The sequence below is a fragment of the Corvus kubaryi genome, unplaced genomic scaffold (genome assembly GCF_017639235.1).
Source record: "Corvus kubaryi isolate FWS band 111438036 unplaced genomic scaffold, C.kubaryi_AGA036_p1.0 133, whole genome shotgun sequence".
Lineage (NCBI taxonomy): Eukaryota > Metazoa > Chordata > Aves > Passeriformes > Corvidae > Corvus > Corvus kubaryi.
In genome coordinates this window covers 9,309,900-9,318,147 of record NW_024580667.1, presented here as the reverse complement: position 1 = coordinate 9,318,147, position 8,248 = coordinate 9,309,900, and positions in this window count along the sequence as shown.

Below are 8,248 nucleotides of genomic sequence, written 5' to 3'. Positions count from 1 at the left end.
TTTTAAGTTAGGGCTTCACACATTCTATTACAAATCAGATGTTCAGCTATCTTTTTATCTTGCCTTTCCTAAGGCATTCCTCATCCATGCCCAAGGCACCAGTTCATCCATCTGAATGGCTGTGTTAAACATATGTACTCACGTCCTAGTTTCTCAAATTCCGGTTTGATCAGTTTTTCTAGCCACATTCCAGACATCAGAGTCTGTATAAAAACAACAGGAGGAAAGAAACAATAGATATTCCTGTCTTAAAAGGCCGGGCTTCTCTCCCATCACAAGGATCCGTCAATTATTCAGAGATGAGCTCGATGACAGCCATGAAACTGAGTAAATCCAAGGAGGCAGTTTAAGGGTAGCAATCCAGTACAAAGTCTTAACAGATTTCCCTATATATGTGCATATATATATATAGATAGATATAGATATATGTATCTGTATGAAATTTTCATTTAGTATTTATTTTGTTAACATAAAGCCATTCTTAGAAGAAATGTTTGAATTCCATGTTGCAGGACTCAAAGCTCTGCATTTTGGAGTCACTCTGGTTTTATTGCTTAGCTTATAGCTTTTAAAAAATACACAGACATGTAATTTTCTTACAGTAGGAAAACTCCACAATTACTGAAGGCACTTAACTTCAGTTCCATTCAAGAAATCATCTTTGGCCAGGAATCAATATGGAAATTTTCAGTCCAGAAGGAAAAGTATCAAGAAGATACCACAATCAGAAAACCATGTGCGATTATAAAATATATTTTACAAACCTAATGATAGCATGTACTTCTAAGTGACAGCTGTACCAATGATTTGCTGCAAGATCACATCACAATTTTCCATAACCTTTCCATTCGCAGTGTTTGGACACTGGCAGGAAAGACTGTAATTAAAGGGTAGAGAAAGAGAGGGTGTCATCTATTTATGTCTTCACCTTTTACAATCCAATTTATCCAACAGATTTTAAAGCCAATGGATGAAAAATCTTTTACAATTCACACAGAGAACAGATGGCACAGCAGCATTGAAAATGACAGTGTATACAAGCCAAGTGAGCTGGTGTTCTGCTCTAGTTAAGAAGCTGTCAACACTTGTATTACAAACCTCGGATTTCAAGGGTTTGTAAGTTGTCTCTTTTAGATAACATCTGGAAAGATTGGCTTACAAGCTGCATGCCTAGGTACCACGTTAAAAAAACCCCCAACAAAACAGCATGTTTATTACTTTCATATCCTTTACACTCATATAATAATATTGTAAATGTTACCTGTGACTTCAATTGCTGAGGGATTGTTTGCCAGAGGGATTTGAATGGGCTGGTGAGTGCGTGAGTGACTGCAGAGTGTGGCTGTCTCTACTCTCCTCCTTTCCGCAGGAGGCTTTAAGCATGACTGCTGAGACCTGCCCAAGCACCCAAACACTCCATGCCTGGGATGTTTATGTCTTTTGGGGCATTTCCAGACCCTTTGTGAAGCTATTCCCAGGAACAAAAGTGATCAAGATGCCAAACACAAAAGATAAGCCATTTTAAGCACTACACCCAAAGTAACATAATACTTGTGTTAAATACCACATTTGGGCTTAGAAAGATTGCAAGCTGTGCTGAAATAAATAGTTTTCTACACTGAGAGTCCCCAACAGTGGTTTTCATAGGGACAGAAGTAGCTATGCATTGCATGAAAATCCTGCTTATACAAGGTGTCAGTTTTGGCTACAAAGACAGAACAGAAGATTGTAACATTTTGCCTTGAGAAAAGGTAGTGGCAGCTCAGGAAGGATTTCAGGATTTGGCTCACCAACAAAACAATTTTAAATTATATGTTGCTAAGCACTAAACTGCTTACAGGATTAGTATCAACATATTGTGCCCACTAGCTGTAGGTTTGAATCTGTACCACGGTCTCTGTGGCTGGCAATAACATTGCATTGAACATAAAGCCAAACTTTGGTCTTACTTGACAAATGGGTCTACAGTGTTTAATTTTGAAGTAAAAGTGAGAAATCAGTAAAAATTGTTGTAATAGATTAATTGAAGCTGTTCTATGAAGGGGTCTTTTGGACTGTGAGAGAATATATAGAAAAAGCAAAGAGTTAAATATATGTATTAGAAGTAGTAATGTGATTTTCAACTTGGATAACTGTGACCTCATTCTTTCAGGAGGAAACATCAGGAAATGAACAAACTAACCAACCAGTCAAATTGGAAATTACGTTTTTAGTGCCATTTAGAGGAAAAGAAATGCAGTGCAATCAATCAGAGTTGCACCCACTGAGACAACCGTATGTCAAAGAGATTCTTTAAATGGAATTACGAGTCATTCCCCTAAAGTCCTAAATTAGGATTTTCACGGGTGTTCATATCCAAATACTCCTAGAATTCTATGACTACCACATGCCCCAGGCACATTTGAAATTCCTCTTTTGGATGGAATACCTACTACAAAAACTCTTCAGTTTCAGGACATTATCAACAAAAACTTGAGGCATTTAAGAAAAACGAAATGTAGATAAAAGGGTAGAAAGAAGGAGTGAGAGAGTAATGTAAAAAATAGTGAACATTAATAGCTTCAATTAACACAGAGAGTAAGTAGTGAGGGAATATATTTGCTGGTATATCCAATTATATTCCACTATGTGGCCAGTATCCAAGTAAGAATGGGATAAATAACTAAAAAACTCTGATTTGTATGATGTGACTTTAAGCAAATAACTAGATTCTGAAACAGAAAAGTTAAGAGTAACAATTTCAAATATGTAAAAGTGATAACAAATACCTAGGGAGAAGGGAATACAACCGCTAGGACTTCAAATGAAGGTCTCATCTTCTTTTGGCAGCACCTCAACTTCTGTTCCTCACAGAGCTAGATAGGACCTGAAAAGTGAAAGTTGTGTCTTGCAATGGATGCAGCAGCAATGTCCTCATTTCCCTTTGATTTTCTGCAACAGCAACACTTGCTACTCCCTGTCTCAGAGAGCTGCATGTACCTGTCTTCCTGTTCCCAGTAAAAACCTGTTTCCTAAGGTCAGCTCTCACTAAACTGGATCAGATGGTACATTCTCAACACATGATTGGATCTGTTTTACCACACCAGTGCTGTACTCACTGTGCCCAGGCTGTGCCCCTCCCCTGGCTCTGATCCACAACCTCAAACACACCCGGGGCTGTGTGTCCTCCAACTGTGTCCTTTGCTCCATGAGTTGGAGTCCATGATGTACTGGCTCCCATTCCCTGTTGGCTACTTGAGTAGTAACTTAAACTTGTATTTTGAAATTAATGCATTTCAGTTTCTAAGAAAAAGCTAATTAAAATACATAGTGTTAATCCTTTTCATCACTTTTGAAGAAACCTGAGATTCAAATATCTCAGTACAATGCTAAGATAAACCCTATGTTTCCCAAGCTTTCTCTAGAGATTGTAGGGACTAAATTACATGGTTTCCATGTATCAGAAAATAACTTTTGAAATATTCTTTGGAATTTGAAATCTTAATAATTGAGATATTTCACTGAATCACAAATTAAAGATGGTTATCTTCTAAAGCAAAATATTATGAAGAAGTTTATTTCCTCCAAGCAGAAAATAAGTTCTACAGTTTAGATTGAGCCTTCCATGTAATAAGATTTTCAGGAAAATTAAAACTAGAAACTGTAATTACTGACTCTGACGTAGTCCACAAATGTTCTCAAAGGCCAAGGTTGAAATACTCTGGAAAAACTGGAATATGATGAACTTTATTGATAAAATATTACAGAAGACATGAAATGCTGTTTGTTTTCTAGAGATTTTCAAAAATTATATCCTTCTCCAAACATTGAGTCCAACAGACACAATCCAGAAAATGAGCTACTTTCCCTGTCCTTGCTTAAAAAGTGAAACAAACATACACAACAGACAGACTGGAAGTTCCAGGTCCTGTACATTGCCTGAGAGCAAAAGAGATTTTATTTTGAGAGACTGCAAGGTAATCTGAGGTGTCAATTTGTGCAAACATGACTTGAACTCTAGACTGAAATTCTCTGTGCCACCATCTGCCCAACTTTTCTGAGGACTTGTATGTCTGCAGAACACATTAGTGTTTACTGCTGTTTTTCTCTACTAATAATGTGGGTCAGATTCAGCTGTTAATGTGTTTCCTTCCAGGTATCTGAAAGCATGTGTATATCTGTTAGGATCCAGTTGTAAGGTTCTTTAGACATTCCTCTGCCCGAATTAAGGTGCAGATGAGACCATATGCCAGTGACAATAGTAAGGGTTTTATTTGATGAGAGGGAGAGAGAGAGAGAGAAAGGGAGAGACAAGAAGAGAAAGAAATAGAAAATAGGTGGGCGGCACAGAAAGAGAGTGAAGGAAGATATCACCACTCTGTGGATCCCAACGATGTTCCATTGATCCTCTCCAGCTGTCTTCTTGGTGGTGAAGGTCCCCCCAGGAAGCACAGAGTCCCATGGGTTTATACACCCTCGAGCCAGGTGGCAAGGTCCAGGCATGTCCCCCTGGGGGAGGGGGGCAGTCTCTCACAGCAGACTCTGGGTCTGTTGCATCCGGTGGTGCAAAGCCTCTGGGGAGCACTTTGGGGGGTCTTCGATGGATTCTGACTCCCCCCTGGCTGTCTCACGAGAAAGTCCCATGGATGTGCCCTGTGGGCTTGGGGGTTCCACAGCTGGGCCAGTTTGTGTAATCAGAGGATGGGTGTTTATTGCCTCTCACCAGGGGTTGCACCACACACCCAAAACCTCCTCCTCCCCCCTCGGTTGGGGGCAGTCTGTGTAAACCTGGCTTCTGTGAGCTGTGCTCTCCCCCCACCCCAAACTCAGCTGGGGATGATTGAACAATGGGTTTCCCTTTATCTAATCAGCAGTTTGGCTTTCAGTCCAAAGTCCCAGTCTTCAGGGAGGCTTCTTTGGTTGTAGCTTCTTTATAATGAGCAAAACTTTATATCAATGTTTGAGGCATGAACTATTTTCAGTCTCTGACAATATCTGAATGAGACTAATAAATGCAGTCTGAACTGCACCAAACAGTGCCAGCCAGCTTCTCTAGGACTTTGCTGATTCCTGTGCCAAGATAATTAATAAAAATATCAACAAATATTTGCTGAATTGGAGAGCAGTGCTTGACAAACATTGCTAATAACTTCATTTCAGCCTAATATTTTTCTTCCAGTACTCTTGAGTATTGACCTTTTATCGGTCATAATACCTTTGCTGTGTCATAATACATTTACTGATTCTCATCTTTTCCTTGTTAATTAACAAGTTTCCTAATGTGAGATCTTATAAAGTTCTGCTGTTTAAATAAGGAGATTTACCACATTTTAAAAACAAAAACAACAACCCAAACCAACAGTTATACAAATAAAGATATTAAATCTAGGTGCTAGCATCTCTTTCTATTTCCTTTTATTTCTTTAATTTCCTCACTCCATTAGCACTGGCTGGCATGGAAAATGCTTCTGGCCATCACATGCCTTGTGGTTGCACAGATGCTCAGCCCTTCATGCAGGTCAGGGTTGCATTTGCCCCTGCACAGAGCTGTATATTACACGTGTCAGAATAATGAGCCTGAAAGAACCAAGATCACTTCACTGTCTTTTTAAAGCATAAATGTTCCTGAAACTGCAATTTCATGCACCAATTGTTTCAGATTTCTGACATGAAGATTACCTGGTCTCTTCCCTCACTCAGGAGGACTATAGTCTGAGTTTACTACTACCTCTTTTGTGATAATTTCTGTTTCCACATTATTATACTTTCTTTCTAATCCTACATTTAACAATAATTTTTCTTTCCTGTCATTTTCTTCAATAACAATGGAGAGACTATTGAATCTGAGACATGTTCTCATTTTTTAGTAATCTTTTATCTCTAAACCTTAAGCTGTTGAGAGCATACTTCTACTGTTTTCTCAACTTTCTGGCCAGTGACATCTTTGACATTTTTTGTTTTACTGTCCTTCTGGTTTCTAACTATTTTATGAACAATAAATACGCAGCTGGTCCACAGAGTTACACGGTTAGACACAGTCCAGACATGGTTGCATTGTCCACACATTCTTTCTCATCAACTCCTGTACTGTTTAAACATTACCTTTTAGACAGTAAGTACATAAAATTAACTTTTATTATGTAAATCAATGAACTCTACTAATATGGGCTAACTCAGTTTTTCCTCAATGTGATATCCAGGAGATATTCCTATTTCTTTCACTTCTCTGGCCATCACTGTCTTCTGCTGTCCAAATTCCTGAAGCAGTTTTCCACAGTTATGGCACTATGTTCATACTTGATTCCCTAGCTGGAACAGGTGGAGGGTTTTCACTGTATTTAAACATATAGCTGTACTGTCTGCTAAATAAGTATTCTCACCATCTCACTTTCTGAAATCCTGGTGTTCATCCTTTTATTCATAGTTTCATCCATTGTCAACTTTTAAGTCACCCAATTTCCCTCTTTTAAGCCTATAAACTGATTTGCTACTAATATTCTTGTTTAATTTTTTTTAGTTTTAATGGTAAAATCTTCATATTTTGGTTCAGTTATAGGGCTGTCTTGGATTGTAGAGCCACAGGAAAACTCTTTACTCTTACAAAGGCTGTATAAAACCACTGGTTACTGACAGGGTATTTTTACCTCTAACCTAGGAAAATATGCTGTTGCAAAGTGTGACAAGACTCTGGGGATAGGCTGTGATGAAAAATAAATAATGCAGCTATCCCAGGCATTATCTGAAAGCTGCATTGAAATACATATGCTAAGTTTCACCATAATTATTTTTACTTGTCTGTCCCCAGCACTGACTGAGGAATTCAGTGGGTATTGTGTGTTCTGAGTTTTTCCATATGCCTCAGTGAGAAAGAGAAAAAATTCCTTCCCATAAAATAGATGTCAGTGCTTAGCATTGCACAGAAGAGGGGAATACCATATCTCCCTTTCCCTTCCCCTTTTATTAGTTCCTAATCACCTGTTTCATGAAGCAGACATGACCCTCATCTGGTATCTCACTATAGGGAATGGTGTTTGATATTTTGTGAACCATTTTGCCACTCAGCTGCCCACACTGTAAGCATACATTTCTTCAAACAAATGAGGCATTTTACAGGAACCCCATGTTGCATCATCTATCAATTTTGTAGTTGCAGACAATCTAATGAAATTGTCAAAGAACTCAGTTCTGCTCCTCCTACAATGAACATCTATTTTCTCTTTAGTCACTGTTATTTTGAGAATTGGAGGGCATGCAAAGATGAAAGAAACTCCTGGTGTTGCCATCCAAGCCAACCAACTGTAGATCTCTAACAATGGAGAATGGAAAAGAAATTACTTACTGCTACTCAGACATATTGCATAAGCTTGTTGAATGTTTACATCATTATCTATGCAACATATTCATATACACATTATCTGAAGAGCTGACAAGATAGGTAGATCCCAAAGGTGGCTCATGAGAAAGGCAACTAATGCATTTTTATGTCCAATTTTATAAGCCAATTGAACATGGAAAGGGGATCATTTTAGTATGTGGATCTTTTCATTGATATAGTTATTAATGAAGATACTATGTAGCTTAAAATGCAGGATCTATTGTGCATATATTTATCTGCTGGTTTCAATGGTAAATCAAGAACAACAATAACATCCATTTCATGTGTTAATTATATTTTCATGCCTTTTTTTTTTTAAATGCTTGCTGTAAATGTGTTTTGGACTGTAGTAGGAAAAAAAAAAGTGTAAGATTATACTAGCAATATGAAGCATTGATCAAGTTAAACTTCTATGCACATTTTAAAAGTCATCATTCACACATGATAATATTTTTTAGGCATTGTCTGTTACTTAGATTAACAAAATCTTAAAGTTATTCAATAATTCAGGTTAGAAGAGCCTAATTCAAGTTAGAAGGACATCTATAAAGCAAGATACATTTACTTTTAGTTTCAAAGTTTAGGCTTAGATATTTGAGAATGAAGTCTTATTTACAAACCCTGTTAGAATAATGGAACTCTGTTGTTCCTGGTTTATTCTCAATTTGTCCATTCATAATGTTATTTTACCTCACCTCCTAATTTTTCCTAAAACTATAATGGAACATCCTTTATCAGATTTTCTTACAGAATAAAAACTCTGAGTCTTCTCCCCTAGATAAAATTATTGCATCCAATATATACGTAGTATATACTGGATATATACTCCAATAATACAGGAGTACTCTATTGTGCAAAATGCAGGAGAGCTTGTGTTTCTGTTTAAAATGAGAT